Genomic DNA, 18,965 nt, shown 5'->3' with positions numbered 1-18,965 from the left:
ACTAGAATAATTAAAACAGGGGTGAAATTACATTCAAGGGTAATTGGTGTAATTGTTAACAAAGTAGTAAAACCTTGGTTTACACGCAGTCGATAACCTGGTGTATTCATTAAACAAAGTATTAAAACCTTGTTACAATTCGAATCCCCAATTAGTTGGAATATTTAACTTCGGGTATAATAATAATTTGACGAGGACACTCGCACTTTATATTTATGACTGATGGACTGTTATGGACAAAAACTAGACGGATATATTAAATAATCCAGGACAAAGGACAATTAACCCATGGGCATAAAACTAAAATCAACACGTCAAACATCATGATTACGGAAGTTTAAATAAGCATAATTCTTTTATTTCATATTTAATTTCCTTTATTTTATATTTAATTGCACTTCTAATTATCGCACTTTTATTTATTATTATTTAATCGCACTTTTAATTATCGTACTTTTTAATTATCGCAAGTTTATTTTATCGTACTTTTATTATTCGCAATTTCATTATCGTTATTTACTTTACGCTTTAAGTCTTGTATTTATTTTATATTTTACATTAGGTTTTAACTGCGACTAAAGTCTTAAAATCGACAAACCGGTCATTAAACGGTAAAAAACCCCCTTTATAATAATAATATTACTTATATATATGTTTGTATTTTTATAAAAGTAAACTAATATAGCGTTGAGCTTTGTTTAAAGATTTCCCTGTGGAACGAACCGGACTTACTAAAAACTACACTACTTTACGATTAGGTACACTGCCTATAAGTGTTGTAGCAAGGTTTAAGTATATCCATTCTATAAATAAATAAATATCTTGTGTAAAATTGTATCGTATTTAATAGTGTTTTCTGCTAAAATTAATAACTATTTTATATACACCTCGCATAACATCACTGGTAAAGAGGCAGAATGGTTTAGAAACTTGATTCATGAGATACCATTATGGCCTAAACCTATTGCACCCATGTTTATCCATTGTGATAGCGCTACTACATTGGAAAAGGCTTATAGCCATATGTACAATGGGAAGTCTAGTCACTTAGGTGTCAGACATAGCATGATTCGTGAACTCATCACAAATGGGGTAATTTCTATAGTGTTTGTGAGGTCACAAAAGAATTTAGCCGGTCACTTGACGAATGAATTGGCAAGAGACTTGGTTGACAAGTCTGTTGCGAGTATGAGTTTAAAGTCCACATAAATTTCTGATAATAAGATACTCAATTCCATTCTGATGAAAATCAGAAGCTGAATTCAATGTGGAAGGATTATACTTAGAAATTTGGAGTACATAAATATTGTATCATCCCAAGGTAAGGTATGTACTCGGACCTCCTGAAGATGAGGTTGAAGTCTAGCTTCTAAATAGTTCATTTGAAAAAATGCAAGAGCATGTGCATGACTGAAGTGAACTAACTATGTGAATGTGAAGTTTTATCGCTTCAAGAAAGCTTTGGACTTTTAGCTTTGGATACATTCATATGGACACATGGCTTGTAAAGAGTCGGTATAGCTTTGGATTATTTGAAAACTTATGTGTAAGTTATTTTCAGGTATTCAAATGGGTTAAAGGGTTCAATTCTTAGAACACCCTGATTCTCGAATATTTGGAACGTGTAATGTAGTAAGGTGGAAATTGAATCTTCAAGATATTTTCATTTATGCATGAGTTTTGTTTTATTTGTTTATTTCGCATGAAACAAATTGCACCAAATTGGGGAGAACTGTTGGATATTTATTGTAATTAAGGGATTTAGTCTACACTTGTAAATGGGTTATGAGACGACCCGACCCAATCCATAGGGACGAATACAATAACATATGATTTCATCGCGAGGTACTTGACCTCTAAATGATACATTTTACAAACATTGCATTCATTTTTAAAAGACAATCTTTCATTACATCGAAAGTTGACATGTATGCATACCATTTCATAATATCCAAACTATAAATGACCTAATCTGTCATTTACTTAATAATAATCTTTAATGAACTTCAACGACTCGAATGCAACGTCTTTTGAAATATGTCATGAATGACTCCAAGTAATATCTTTAAAATGAGCTAATGCACAGCGGAAGATCTCTTTCAAACCTGAGAATAAACATGCTTTCAAGTGTCAACCAAAAGGTTGGTGAGTTCATTAGTTTAACTTAAACAATTGTTTCCATCATTTTAATAGACCACAAGATTTCAGATTTCCATTTCTCATAAACATACGTCCCATGCATAGAGACAAAAATATCATTCATATGGATTGAACACCTGGTAACCGACATTAACAATATGCATATATAAGAATATCCCCATCATTCCGGGATCCTCCTTCGGACATGATATAAATTTCGAAGTACTAAAACATCCGGTACTTTGGATGGGGCTTGTTGGGCCCGATAGATCTATCTTTAGGATTCGCGTCAATTAGGGTGTCTGTTCCCTAATTCTTAGATTACCAGACTTTAATAAAAAGGGGCATATTCGATTTTGATAATTCAACCATAGAATGTAGTTTCAATTACTTGTGTCTATTTCGTCAAACATTTATAAAAGCGCATGTATTCTCAGTCCCAAAAATATAAAGGGTAAAAAGGTAAATGAAACTCACCATACTGTATTTTGTAGTAAAAATACATATAACATCATTGAACAAGTGTAGGGTTGGCCTCGGATTCACGAACCTATATTAATTATATATATTTATATGTCGGTCAAAATTTGTCTAACAATTTAGGTCAAGTCATAGTGTACCACAATCCTAATGCTCGAGTCTGACTCAACAGTATAGTAACATGTTATATTACCCATGCTCAGTTAAAATTCTAGTAAAAGGTGACGTGTGAAACAACGTAACACAAATGGTTTCATAATCATAAAATAGTATTTTAGTATTTAGAGAAAGTCAACACGAAAAAAAAATTAACTGAAAAGTTAACGGGAAAAGTCAAAGTTCAAGGTCAAAAGTCAAAGGTTAAAATAAAAACGAGGTCGCATGCAAAAATACAATATCTTATACAACAAAATGATTTTTCGGTCAAACATTACTAAACGGCCACTTCAGCGATTTTTAGAAAAATTATCGGAACTCCGATTGATAAACGGTCACAGCCTTTAATTTCTCGTTACCACAAAGATATAACATGATTTTTGGCAAAAGTAAACACACATCAGGCCGACCATGACAACTGATACAAAACTGACATTTTTAATAAAAAAGTTTCAACTCTTTTTAGAATTTTAAAATGTGACCAAACAGTCAACTTTGTCGATTTTTAGAAAAATCGTCGAGACTCGAATTGACAAACGGCCAGAGTCGTTTGTTAGACCTTACAACAAAGAATTCAGTGGTATTTTTGTTTTAATCTGAAACAACGCAGATCAGCGAGAATTTCAGTTTCCGTATCGACGTTTCATCAAAATTTACAAAACTTCTTTTATCCATAACTTGACAACCGTTCAACGAAACGAGACGTGCTTTATATGAAAATTCATCTACTCGACGAGTAGAATCCAAATAACCACTTTTTATTACTCAGAAAATTAGTTCACTAATTATCATTAGCAATCTTAATTACGAAATTAATTGTTTAATTCATAACTTTCTAACCGTTCATCGAATCCATTCGATATCTAAATGAAAAGTTATTAATTTTTCGCTAGCTTTCCAACGACATGCATATCTTATATCTTATCTCATCCCTAGTATAACAACCTTTAAGATTCAACATAACCTATCTAATGGTAATATCAAATATACAAGCATGCATAATCCTATTTTCTCGAGCACTAGTCAGGGATACACTATTAGTATGTAAAAATTAAATTAGGAGTACTCACGTATCAATATTGAGATTCAATATTGTAGGAAAGGTACGTAGACGCAACGGAGATGATAACTACCAAATTGACCTCACGGGCATACCCATGAACCATACCCATCACCTCCATAGCCATAACCCATAATTTCCTTAGCCCTATCCCACTCATAAAACCCATGTTGCAATAGCTCGCGCGTACCCCTTGTCGTAGTATTTTATGTATAATACTAGTATTATCACTCCTAACAATACTAATACTAATAATAATAAAATTAATAATCTTAATAATAAAATTTATATATAAATAAAATAAATAAGTAAATATTACGGAGTAATATACATAGACAGAGAGATTGAGAAATGGATAGCTTTATAATGTGGCCTCATCAACCCAGCTCATATTCGCATGTCATGGTATCCAGCTCATATGCACTATAAAATCTCGTTGCCGACACTTTCCTTTACATATGGTACGTAGTAATAGATTTATTTATATATTAATTAATATATAATATATTTAATCTTTAGAATTAATTAAATATTATATTATATTTACGTGCGTAGTAAAAATATAACTTTTACAAAAATGACACGGTCGTGGTCTCACGACTCATGTACCACTTTCAGTTTTTCGGGCGCACTTTCGTATGTTTAGAAAACTAGCCTTTTACGTTACGTGACATGTACCTTTTACAAAAATTAGACTTATATAACAATAAATTACCTTTATAAAAATATAACTTATAAAGTTGAGCGTTGTGGTCATTTCCTTCAATAAATCAAAGTCTCGTTGTTTGTCAAAATATTTTATTTTAAATTAAACATTTTGTGACACGTACCATTATTAACAACTAGACTTAAATTAATTAAAAACTAACCCACTCAAAGTGTAACTTAATCTTTTGAGTGTTTTGGTCATTTACTTTTATAATTCATAATCTTTTTATTTATCAAAGCCTATTTATTAATATTAGTTTAATATCAAAACGTTTTATGACTAATTTAAATTAAAATTTATAATCTTATACATATTTTTAAAATATTCATCTAATAACATACTAGTTATCCTTTCAAACTAATTATATAATTTAAGATCCTTTACAAAATCGAAAAATCCTATAACGTTTATGCTTTAAAACTTAATTTGATTTCATTCTTTTATGCGTAAATGTTTAGTTTAATTTCTTTAACTTTCTAAATAATATATCTTAATATAACATATCAAATGGGTTTATCTAGTCAACGAATCTTATCCCAATTATTCCTTCTATATGATAAATCGAGTATTATGAAATTCGATTCTCCACTAACTTTTGTCTAACTCCCAATAAGTGATACTTTGTTCTTACTTGTAAATCAATTTACCATTTATTCCGAATACCGTTAAAAAGTAAGGGTTTTCTAATTCAAAGTGGGTCTCATAACAGAGACTCGAAATCATAATTCAATGTATCTGATAATTCAATCATTTGATATTATCTCTTAATCTCGTCGATAAACTTACATCGAACAAATACGTTCATATAAAGTATTATTCATTCAATACCTTGATAGCATTTTCAAGTTCATAAAATAGATCTCATAGCTTATTTTCATATTAACTAATCCGTTCAATGTTTTACTAATATATCTCAATTTAATAATCACACATGTATATATACATGTATATTTATTTACACATAATTGTTCGTGAATCGTTTGGCATGGTCAAAGGGTAATTGATTATATGAATATAGTTTTCAAAACTTTCGAGACTCAACATTACATATTTTTGCTCATCGTGTCGGGAACATATAAAGATTAAAGTTTAAATTTGATCGGAAATTTCCGGGTCATCACAGTACCTACCCGTTAAAAGAAATTTCGTCCCGAAATTTGATAGAGGTCGTCATGGCTAACAGTAAGAATGTTACTATGACGAATGTAAACTGATACATAGAGTTTTATCATCATTGAGTAATATAGATAACCCAATTTGATTATGCGAAGAGTATAAGTGAAGCTATCGCAAAAGAGTGAAAAATGAATAAATGCAGGTTTGACTTAACAGGTGGCGTAGTCAAGATTGATTTCCGAAATTTAAGGAATTTAGAAGAAGATCTCCATAATAAGATTTGATTCGTCGGTAATTAAGGAGATTAGGATCCTCTTTGGTTATACGCGATAATCTGCTTTGATTGCTCTGTCTATAAATCCACCCCCTTCGTTTCCTTACAACTCACACCTACTATTCTTTCTTCCTCAATTCATACTTTAAAGTATTCATTAATATGCTCCATCCCATCCTGATCCTTGATATCCTCTTAACTTTCATATCTGTCATTCTTCTTTTAAATCTGCCACCGGAAGAATCTATTTACTTCTACTATACTCTTGGGTTTATAGTTTTTCTAGTCCTCCCGTGTCTTTATATTGCTATTTGCATTGACATCTACGGTTTATAATTTACGGGTGGTTGTTGGGTTTTATATCTTCCCTTATACTTCGATGTCCCTGCTTCTGTCTTCTATAATCATTGTCATCCATAGTTAATGCTCCCTTCTATTTGTTGCGATCTATACTCCAATTTCTGTTTCAAAGCTTTGTCCTTTCGTTTCTTCTTCTTGCGATTAAATAGCTCTTGTAATGGTCCGAAATTGATAAGTATGGATTTAAGAAGGAATATAGTAATTGTTCTAAGAAGGAAATGGTAATGGTAAAATATTGATTTGTTAAATTACCAGAATACCCTGGAAAAGACCGAATCATCAAGAAATATTTTCTTGATATATTTAGAGGTTAGATAGAATGTAAGAGTCGTGTAAATGACACATGATGACGGTATGTCCTGTGAATCATCACGTCCATTAGAAACTCAGCATGAATTACTGTAATATAATGACGTTGATCAAGTGTCATTATATTATACTAACTCATGCATCAGTTCCCAACACTACTTTAAAAACATTCATATTCGAAATTTTTTTTTTTTTTTTTTTTTTTTTTTCCAGAATTTAGAAACTAACACAGTTTCTTTTATGTTGCAGATATTACAGAGAGATAAATGATACTTGATAAGAATAGTTGTGAAAATATCTCCAAAGATATGAAGAATATGTATAATGGAAGATACGAAGATATTCTATAATATTTAAGATATGATGATGATGAAGAATATCTGTCTGTGAAGGTTTAGAATAAGAAGTAAGGTATTTGCTAACGAGTTCAGCAGGTACTGAATCATTTGGATCCTTTGAAGGCAGATTCAGTCTCTATGATTTGTCCACGGCTTCCTTCATACTTTGCTCAATCCGTTTTTCAGTACCAAATCCCTTCTTTTTCTGAGCTTTACCAACTCACTATCTTTTATCATCAAACTCTTGACCGTTTAAACCTTCTACCATTTTTATGTTTCCTCTGCATTTAATGCTATAATATCTGAATCTCTGGTTATCAATCCGAGGTGGGTTCAGAAGAATCGTGTTTTAGATGATTAAACGCTGGTGGTAATATGGTGGAATATGAAAGGTTCCCCCAGTAACGATGACGAAAGGGCAACGTATCTATCGAGGTTATAATAAGACTAGTCCGACTGAAAAGTCGAAGTTGACTTGCTGGAGCTGTGACAAAATTGGCTACTTTGAAAAGGAATCGAAATGTTGTTCTTGCTAGAAGAATTCGACGCAGGCACATGTTAGATTATGACTTTGGTTTCGAGAGTTTTTCAGGTACAAAACTTCAGGTAATGTGTGGTTGGATCATCATCTCGATTGTTCATTATTTGAAGTGTCTTCAAGAATTTCGAAGGGTTTTAAATGCAGATTGTCATAGTCAATATCCAAATGATGAAATCGTCCTAAATCCCGAATGATTTTTCATATCCATCTTTTGTGTTACGATTAAAAGTGATGTTCTATCACAGTTTTGAAGTCATAGTATAGCGTTGATAAATGTAGGAATTTTAAGAGTGATGTCTTCTATTAAATCTTGACTTGGATTTTGATTTGTCATAATCAGAATAGGTAATTGAATTTGAATGAGAATAGTTGTTTTGATTTCTATAGAGGAATGTATATTGGTATTGTTGATGATTGTTGAATCAGAATTGAAAAAAAAAAAAAAAAAAAAAAAAACATATTAATTGTGATTTTATATATCCCCCGGGTATTACCTACCCGTTAAAAAAATTTCACAAATAATATTTTGAACAAGAATTTTCATTACCATTTATTTTATGAAAATATATGTGAGTATATTTTCTTCAAATGTAATACAGATTCAATGAGTTAATGTCATATTAAACTCATTTGATTTTCGGCTTGAATTAGAAATGAATAATCTCTAAAACATTAGAAATTACAAAATTTCGCGGAGTATCTCACTAATGTAATCAATACTTTAATATTTATTTTTATTGATATTCCTCAGTGAATGATGTTGACGCTGGGATAATTCTTGCGAACTTTGCAATGTACGACTGATGTTTTCTAGGAAGTTTCGAGTGCATCGAAGATGAAAGTGTAAAATCAAACATGTTATTGAATGATACACTTGATTTATTATGAACTAAAATTCATTGAGCTGAAGCAGAGATTGTGGTTAGCAATGATTAAATTGTTAACGAAGAATGTACATCATAGCATATTAGTAATATGAATTAACCGGATAGTTAAGTTCCATACATAATAGCTTAGTACGAACAGATTTCTTATGGTAAAATTTTTTTTTTTTTTTTATATATGTATATATAGGATATACATATAAATTCTTCGGAGGAACTGAGGTAATACTTCATGACTTGTTGATACAATATCCTTGTTATTAATTCGTAATGGTTTCCACAGTGATTCTTGAACTGACGGAATATGTGATGTCATAAGTGTTGTTGATTCTGACAATGCTGACGTTACTGACTATACCGGTGATGCTAACGGTACTGTTGCTGCTGATGATACTTCCGGTAACTGCTAGCGATGCTTGTATAACAAGTCTAATTTGTAAATCGCGCACCATCCTTGTTAGGGTTTTGATTCTTCCTTGAATCATTTTGGTTCACTCATCTGATTTAGGGTTAGGGTGGAAATAGATAATCTCTAAGACTTTAGAGATTACATAATCGCCGTAGAATATTCCTCCGATGAAGTTATGAATCAATACTTCATCGTTTGTTGTTGTTGGTACTCCGTGGTATCTATGATGCGTGTGATGTTGATATCCGAGATACAGATTATGATGTTGAGGCGTGTGATGCTGCTGATGTTTAGGGTATCGGGGTTTGCGATGTTGATGTTACTGGTGGTACTGATTATGCTGCTGGTGCTGCTGATGGTGTTTGTAATCCTTGCACCATAAGCTCCAAAGCCGTCACGCGTGCGCGAAGTTCGTTAACTTCTGCTAGTACACCGGGATGATTGTCGGTTGGGATGAGCGGATAAATAAAATCTAGGATTTGATGTAGGATATAATCGTGACGAGATACTCTGGAAATGAGAGAGAAAATGGTTTCACGAACAGGTTCGCCGGTAAGTGCTTCAGGTTCATTGCCAATTGGGCAATTTGGTGGATGGAAAGGATCACCTTCTTCTTGTCTCCAATAATTGAGGAGGCTACGAACCCATCCCCATTTCATCCAGAATAGATGATGGCTGATTGGTTGATCCATTCCGGTCACACTGTTGTCAGAGCTCGAATGATACTCCATATCGGAAAAGCTATCGTACTCTGAGGAATTTGAACTGGTTGAGGGATCCATCTCGTATGATCAAGGGAATGAATTTTTAATATGAGATAGATTATAGGGGTTAGATTTGGTATCCTTCAATACATAATTTACATATGTATATATATTACCAAAATCCCATAAATTACGGAAGAATCTTTGAAAAATGTCATTCAAAGTTCACAGTAACAGATATGCCAGGATAAGATTTCGTCTATACACTATTATGCAATAAATGCAAGAAAACGCGTTTAGACTAAAGAGTAATAATCAGGTAATTTCTTAAGGATGGTAAGTAGATGATTTTCGACACAAAATGATAAGCAAAACTTTTGACATGCAGACACGGTCGAAGTCCAGACTCACTAATGCATCCTAACGACTTATCAGTTAGACACACTAATGCAGACCTGGTTCGCTAAGACCACCGCTCTGATACCACATGAGACGACCCGACCCAATCCATAGGGACGAATACAATAACATATGATTTCATCGCGAGGTACTTGACCTCTAAATGATACATTTTACAAACATTGCATTCATTTTTAAAAGACAATCTTTCATTACATCGAAAGTTGACATGTATGCATACCATTTCATAATATCCAAACTATAAATGACCTAATCTGTCATTTACTTAATAATAATCTTTAATGAACTTCAACGACTCGAATGCAACGTCTTTTGAAATATGTCATGAATGACTCCAAGTAATATCTTTAAAATGAGCTAATGCACAGCGGAAGATCTCTTTCAAACCTGAGAATAAACATGCTTTCAAGTGTCAACCAAAAGGTTGGTGAGTTCATTAGTTTAACTTAAACAATTGTTTCCATCATTTTAATAGACCACAAGATTTCAGATTTCCATTTCTCATAAACATACGTCCCATGCATAGAGACAAAAATATCATTCATATGGATTGAACACCTGGTAACCGACATTAACAATATGCATATATAAGAATATCCCCATCATTCCGGGATCCTCCTTCGGACATGATATAAATTTCGAAGTACTAAAACATCCGGTACTTTGGATGGGGCTTGTTGGGCCCGATAGATCTATCTTTAGGATTCGCGTCAATTAGGGTGTCTGTTCCCTAATTCTTAGATTACCAGACTTTAATAAAAAGGGGCATATTCGATTTTGATAATTCAACCATAGAATGTAGTTTCAATTACTTGTGTCTATTTCGTCAAACATTTATAAAAGCGCATGTATTCTCAGTCCCAAAAATATAAAGGGTAAAAAGGTAAATGAAACTCACCATACTGTATTTTGTAGTAAAAATACATATAACATCATTGAACAAGTGTAGGGTTGGCCTCGGATTCACGAACCTATATTAATTATATATATTTATATGTCGGTCAAAATTTGTCTAACAATTTAGGTCAAGTCATAGTGTACCACAATCCTAATGCTCGAGTCTGACTCAACAGTATAGTAACATGTTATATTACCCATGCTCAGTTAAAATTCTAGTAAAAGGTGACGTGTGAAACAACGTAACACAAATGGTTTCATAATCATAAAATAGTATTTTAGTATTTAGAGAAAGTCAACACGAAAAAAAAATTAACTGAAAAGTTAACGGGAAAAGTCAAAGTTCAAGGTCAAAAGTCAAAGGTTAAAATAAAAACGAGGTCGCATGCAAAAATACAATATCTTATACAACAAAATGATTTTTCGGTCAAACATTACTAAACGGCCACTTCAGCGATTTTTAGAAAAATTATCGGAACTCCGATTGATAAACGGTCACAGCCTTTAATTTCTCGTTACCACAAAGATATAACATGATTTTTGGCAAAAGTAAACACACATCAGGCCGACCATGACAACTGATACAAAACTGACATTTTTAATAAAAAAGTTTCAACTCTTTTTAGAATTTTAAAATGTGACCAAACAGTCAACTTTGTCGATTTTTAGAAAAATCGTCGAGACTCGAATTGACAAACGGCCAGAGTCGTTTGTTAGACCTTACAACAAAGAATTCAGTGGTATTTTTGTTTTAATCTGAAACAACGCAGATCAGCGAGAATTTCAGTTTCCGTATCGACGTTTCATCAAAATTTACAAAACTTCTTTTATCCATAACTTGACAACCGTTCAACGAAACGAGACGTGCTTTATATGAAAATTCATCTACTCGACGAGTAGAATCCAAATAACCACTTTTTATTACTCAGAAAATTAGTTCACTAATTATCATTAGCAATCTTAATTACGAAATTAATTGTTTAATTCATAACTTTCTAACCGTTCATCGAATCCATTCGATATCTAAATGAAAAGTTATTAATTTTTCGCTAGCTTTCCAACGACATGCATATCTTATATCTTATCTCATCCCTAGTATAACAACCTTTAAGATTCAACATAACCTATCTAATGGTAATATCAAATATACAAGCATGCATAATCCTATTTTCTCGAGCACTAGTCAGGGATACACTATTAGTATGTAAAAATTAAATTAGGAGTACTCACGTATCAATATTGAGATTCAATATTGTAGGAAAGGTACGTAGACGCAACGGAGATGATAACTACCAAATTGACCTCACGGGCATACCCATGAACCATACCCATCACCTCCATAGCCATAACCCATAATTTCCTTAGCCCTATCCCACTCATAAAACCCATGTTGCAATAGCTCGCGCGTACCCCTTGTCGTAGTATTTTATGTATAATACTAGTATTATCACTCCTAACAATACTAATACTAATAATAATAAAATTAATAATCTTAATAATAAAATTTATATATAAATAAAATAAATAAGTAAATATTACGGAGTAATATACATAGACAGAGAGATTGAGAAATGGATAGCTTTATAATGTGGCCTCATCAACCCAGCTCATATTCGCATGTCATGGTATCCAGCTCATATGCACTATAAAATCTCGTTGCCGACACTTTCCTTTACATATGGTACGTAGTAATAGATTTATTTATATATTAATTAATATATAATATATTTAATCTTTAGAATTAATTAAATATTATATTATATTTACGTGCGTAGTAAAAATATAACTTTTACAAAAATGACACGGTCGTGGTCTCACGACTCATGTACCACTTTCAGTTTTTCGGGCGCACTTTCGTATGTTTAGAAAACTAGCCTTTTACGTTACGTGACATGTACCTTTTACAAAAATTAGACTTATATAACAATAAATTACCTTTATAAAAATATAACTTATAAAGTTGAGCGTTGTGGTCATTTCCTTCAATAAATCAAAGTCTCGTTGTTTGTCAAAATATTTTATTTTAAATTAAACATTTTGTGACACGTACCATTATTAACAACTAGACTTAAATTAATTAAAAACTAACCCACTCAAAGTGTAACTTAATCTTTTGAGTGTTTTGGTCATTTACTTTTATAATTCATAATCTTTTTATTTATCAAAGCCTATTTATTAATATTAGTTTAATATCAAAACGTTTTATGACTAATTTAAATTAAAATTTATAATCTTATACATATTTTTAAAATATTCATCTAATAACATACTAGTTATCCTTTCAAACTAATTATATAATTTAAGATCCTTTACAAAATCGAAAAATCCTATAACGTTTATGCTTTAAAACTTAATTTGATTTCATTCTTTTATGCGTAAATGTTTAGTTTAATTTCTTTAACTTTCTAAATAATATATCTTAATATAACATATCAAATGGGTTTATCTAGTCAACGAATCTTATCCCAATTATTCCTTCTATATGATAAATCGAGTATTATGAAATTCGATTCTCCACTAACTTTTGTCTAACTCCCAATAAGTGATACTTTGTTCTTACTTGTAAATCAATTTACCATTTATTCCGAATACCGTTAAAAAGTAAGGGTTTTCTAATTCAAAGTGGGTCTCATAACAGAGACTCGAAATCATAATTCAATGTATCTGATAATTCAATCATTTGATATTATCTCTTAATCTCGTCGATAAACTTACATCGAACAAATACGTTCATATAAAGTATTATTCATTCAATACCTTGATAGCATTTTCAAGTTCATAAAATAGATCTCATAGCTTATTTTCATATTAACTAATCCGTTCAATGTTTTACTAATATATCTCAATTTAATAATCACACATGTATATATACATGTATATTTATTTACACATAATTGTTCGTGAATCGTTTGGCATGGTCAAAGGGTAATTGATTATATGAATATAGTTTTCAAAACTTTCGAGACTCAACATTACATATTTTTGCTCATCGTGTCGGGAACATATAAAGATTAAAGTTTAAATTTGATCGGAAATTTCCGGGTCATCACAGGTTACGAGATACGGAGTGTACACCTATTAAGTGATAGATTACCCGGACCCACGTGTTTTTCCTTTAGTCACTATAATTACTTAGTCACCTCGAGTTTTGACTAAGTGATTTCGTGCTATGTTTTCTTAGTAAGCACGAAATGTTTTCGTGCTAGGTCTTCTTAGTCAGCATGAAATTTGACTAAGTGTTTTCGTGCTTGGTCTTCTTAGTAAGCATGAAAATATCACTTAGTGTTTTCGTGCTTGGTCTTCTTAGTAAGCACGAAATTTTGACTAAGTGTTTTCATGCTCAGTTTTTCTTAGTAAGCACGAAATCTGACTAAAGGATTGTGGTTAAAGCAATACTGATCTAATCATGAGTTAATATCATTATAATGAGACTTTTAACCTTCTTGATGATTAATGGTCATTGTGACTCTTGAGATGGAAGTACTTATGAAGGATTAAATTACCATTAATTCACATAATGTTCTTCATGTATTGGGTGCCTATATAAGGGGATGAAATTATTCATGAGAAGATAACAAGCAAATCACCTAATACTCTCTAGCACACGGGTTCTTACTTTGTGCCAAAAGTTATAACATAATCGCTGTCTTATCCCAAAGTGATATTTGTGTAACCCGGACAATAAGGGTCTAAAAGTTACTTTCGGAAAGTGATACAACGATTCAGTAATTTAGCCGGTCATCGATTATTTTACCATACCCGAAAACTTTAAAACCTCCAACATTGTGAAACAATATTGTGTGTATAAACTGAAGGTATTTCATATGCCCGAGAGACATAGTAAATTAATGTGGCCAATATGTTATGATCCAAGTCGGGTCATACCCAATAACAAGCCAACAACACCTTTTATATGTATTTGTTTTAACGAGTGGATCTTTAAAATAAATACTTGACACTTAGATTTTAGAAATTGGTTTTCTAAAGATAAAATGCAAGAAATAATTATTTGGATAATTATAAGTGCAAGTTTAATTATTTATATGATTAAACTTATATGTGTGTTATAATTTTATAAAGTGGTTTATAAAATTATATAAATATATATGTTAGTAACATATATATAACTTATAAATGGTTTATAAGATCAAAGATGTGCAAGTATTAAAAGTCTAGCAAGTGGATTAACATGTATTTAAAAGGAAAAGCAAAAAAAAATAAAAAATAAAAAAAAATAAAAGGGTGATGCATGGTGGCGGTTTTGGGACTCCAAGAAAACCCACCCCATGCTTACTTGATTAAATGTATCTCACACTCCTTTTTGCATGCTTGCACATTCTCACATACACATTTGACTTGCATTTTGAAATAGCTAAAAAATTCTCTCCCTTTTCTTTGTTTTTGGCCGAAATATTGGGGAAGAACAAGGAGTTCTTGGTTGTTTTTTTTGCTAGATAACTTGTGTCTAAAATCCTAACCAAGTTCAAGTGGTGTTGTTTGATAAAGGCTTGTGGGTATTTCAAGTTTGAGGCTTCAAGTAAGAAGCTTGTTCATCATCATCTTCTTCATCATCTTGTAGTAACCCTCAACTAGCTTGAGGAGGTAAAACTCTAAACCCACTTGTTGTATGTAAGCATATTATTCAAGACTTGATATATATTTATGGAATTTTTCTTTTAAAATGGTTGTTATATAACATGAACTTTACATGCTTCCACTTACTTTAATCTTCATAAAATGGGTTTTATGAACTTTGTTAATATGTAGAACATGTTTGTTTAAAGGATTGTCAAATTCCATCAATGGTATCTAGAGCCAAGGTCTTTAAAATATGCTTCTTGTTTATGACTTTTAAATCCACTAATCTTACAATCTAGTAACATGCATGAAACTAGAATGTAAAAATTTTGGATTTTGGGTGGGGTTGAATTTTGGCCGAATTTTAGGTGTTCCAAAATGGGTTTGGAACTTCAAGTTTGGTCAAGTTTTGTTGTTAGTTGTTGTTCACAATCAAGCCTTGGCCTTTTGGTTGCATGTGTGTATGATGTGGTTGTTTTATTCATTCTTATGGTTTGTAATATTAATTCATTCATTTGGTTTGTAATAATTTGTAATATTTATTCATTTGTAATTTATTTTATATTTGGTATGTAAAATAGATTAGTTTGTTATTTCATTTTCTAGAAAAAAAATGTATTAGGATATATTTTTTTGTAAAGAGAATGAAGAATGAAGATGAACACAAGTTGGAAGCATTTGGATGCAAGATTAAGTGGGAGATTATAAATCTCCTACTTTGTCATAACCCTTAGAAGGTGACATTTGTTTTGGCTAAACAAATGTCTACCAAATTGGCTTGATTGTGGACTTGTTTGTTTTGCATGTTTATTGTGTTTGTATGCTTGGTTGATACAAGATAATCACATATTTACAACTTGCAAAATGACATTATAATTGGTTATAATTAAAACAACAAAAGGACACTAATAAATGGTTATTAAGGACATAATGTTAATGTATATAAAATGGTTTATATCATATAATTGGCTTTACTAATATGACATGAAAATTGGTTTTTCATAATGTACTATACACCAAATGCATGTTGGTGTATGGCAAATGTTTTCTTAAACTAGAATTTATGAAAACTTAAAATCCCTTAACTAAAACAAGGTAAACAAGTTAAACGCCATCCTTTTGTGGGAACACTTGAACATAGTAGGGAACTCATAATGGGGTAAAGGTCACCTAACCATTATGAACTAACTAATATGGTTAAGGTAAAATTCGCATGCTTGTGGGATAAAGGTCACCTAACCACTTGTATGTTGATTTTACATGTTTACACAAGTAGGACGACTTGACTTGGAAATCATGAACTTAGGGTCACCGAAGCATGAGGAACAAATAGGCGTTGATGGGATAAATATGCCATGCAAAAGGATTGCATGATCCCATAATTTAGAAGTTGCAAAAGGATTGCAATTGTCATATAAATGACTACCTAGCTAAATCAAATAACGGGATAAAGGTCACCTAACCGAAATTTGATTTAGCGTTAGGATTCTAATATTTAATAAATCAATTAATTATAAAAGGGTATTGTTTATTAAATTTAAAATCAATACTTAAATGAACGTTGTTAATTTTGTAGATGGCCGCCAATAACAACAACATGCAAAATACACCACTTAACCTAAACAACCTATCGTTAAGGTCTCTCCTCGAGAAAGACAAACTCAACCATACAAACTTTATGGATTGGTTCCGTAATCTTAGGATTGTCCTCAAACTTGAGGATAAAGCGTATGTGTTGGAGGACCCTATTCCCGACCAACCGGATGAGGAAGATCTAGAGGGCATGGCTTATTATGACAAGTATTGTGCCGATTCAGTGCAAGTCGCTTGCCTAATGCTTGGGACTATGATACCCGAACTCCAAAAGGATTTCGAACATCATAGTGCATATGACATGATTACGCAATTGAAGGAGATGTTCCTTCAACAAGCACGTGTCGAGTGCTTCGAAACGGTTCGAGCGCTACATGCATGTCGTATGGATGACACCCAATCTGTATCCTCTTATGTCCTCAAAATGAAAAGCCTTATTGATCGCGCAAACCGTCTTAATCTCAACATATCTAATGAGCTAGCCACGGATCTTATCCTAAACTCCTTGTCAAAGAGGTTTGACCAATTTGTAATTAATTACAATATGAATGGGATGGATAAGACCATTGGTGAGCTTCATGGCATGTTAAGGACGGCTGAAACTAGCATGGGTAAAAGGGCTTCACCCGTGCTAATGATCAATGATGGTGGGTCCAAAGGTAATAACACCTCTAAGCCTAAGGCGGCTAAGAGGAAAGGACCCGCTCATCAAGGCAAGGGAAATGGGAAGATGGTTACCCCAACCAAAAACAAGAACAAGAAGCAAAAGTTTGCCGGACAAGCAAATCCCAAGGAAGACCCATGTTTCGGTTGCGGTGAAATGGGTCACTGGAAACGAAACTGCCCGGTCTACCTTAAGGAGTTGAAGGAGTAGAGGGATGAGGGGCAATCCTCAGGTAATATATATATATGGTATATATAGAGCTTAGTATTACTTCTTCTAATACATGGGTATTAGACACTGGATGTGGAACTCACATTTGCAATTCATTGCAGGGGTTCAAAAGAAGTAGCAAGCAAGCGGGAACATCAAGTCTCTTTATGGGTAATGGAGCCAAAGTGCAAGTGAAGGCTCAAGGAGACTTTGTGTTAAAGCTTCCAAGTGGTTTGGAACTTATTTTGAATGATGTTTTGTATGCACCCGATTTATGTCGAAACATTATTTCCGTTTCCCGTTTGAAACAATGTGGTTTTAATCTTAATTTTTGTTAATGATGATATCCACGTTTATTTAGATAATGTATTCTATTTTAAGGCTTCGCCTTCAAATGGAATTTATGAATTGGTTCATGATGACACATCATCTAGTAGCTCAATATACCATACAAGCACCAAGAAACTCAAAAGGGATTTGAGTGATTCCTACTTATGGCGTTGTCGCCTTGGTCACATAAACAAGAACCGAGCAAGAGGAGAGAGGTATTGGTTTATTTATTGCTTTAACTCCATTAGCGCTCGCTTTTCAGGTAGCAATGTAGTTGGCTTATCGCCTATTTAAACTCACTCTGTAAAAGAATGGACTTTTGAAATCAAATGAAATGGATTCGTTTGATGTATGTGAATCTTGTTTACAAGGCAAGATGACTAAAGCACCTTTCAAAGGGACCTATGAAAGGGCTAAAGACTTATTGGGATTAATACATTCGGATGTGAGTGGACCCTTTAAGCCCATGACAAGGAATGGTGAAAGATACTTTGTTACTTTCATTGATGACTTTAGTCGTTTCGGATATGTCTACTTATTAAGACACAAGGACGAAACATTTGAAGCATTCAATGAATATCAAAACGAAGTACAAAATCAACTCAATAAGACAATTAAGGTACTTCGTACCGATAGAGGAGGTGAATACCTAAGCGATGCTTTCCAAGATCATCTTAGGAGTTGTGGGATCATCTCACAACTTACTCCACCCGGAAAACCCCAGCTCAATGGAGTTTCCAAAAGGTGGAACCGAACCCTAATGGATATGGTTCTATCTAAGATGGTAAGAAGCT

This window comes from Rutidosis leptorrhynchoides, chromosome 11 (assembly GCF_046630445.1).
Source record: "Rutidosis leptorrhynchoides isolate AG116_Rl617_1_P2 chromosome 11, CSIRO_AGI_Rlap_v1, whole genome shotgun sequence".
NCBI lineage: Eukaryota > Viridiplantae > Streptophyta > Magnoliopsida > Asterales > Asteraceae > Rutidosis > Rutidosis leptorrhynchoides.
This window is presented reverse-complemented; position numbering follows the sequence as displayed.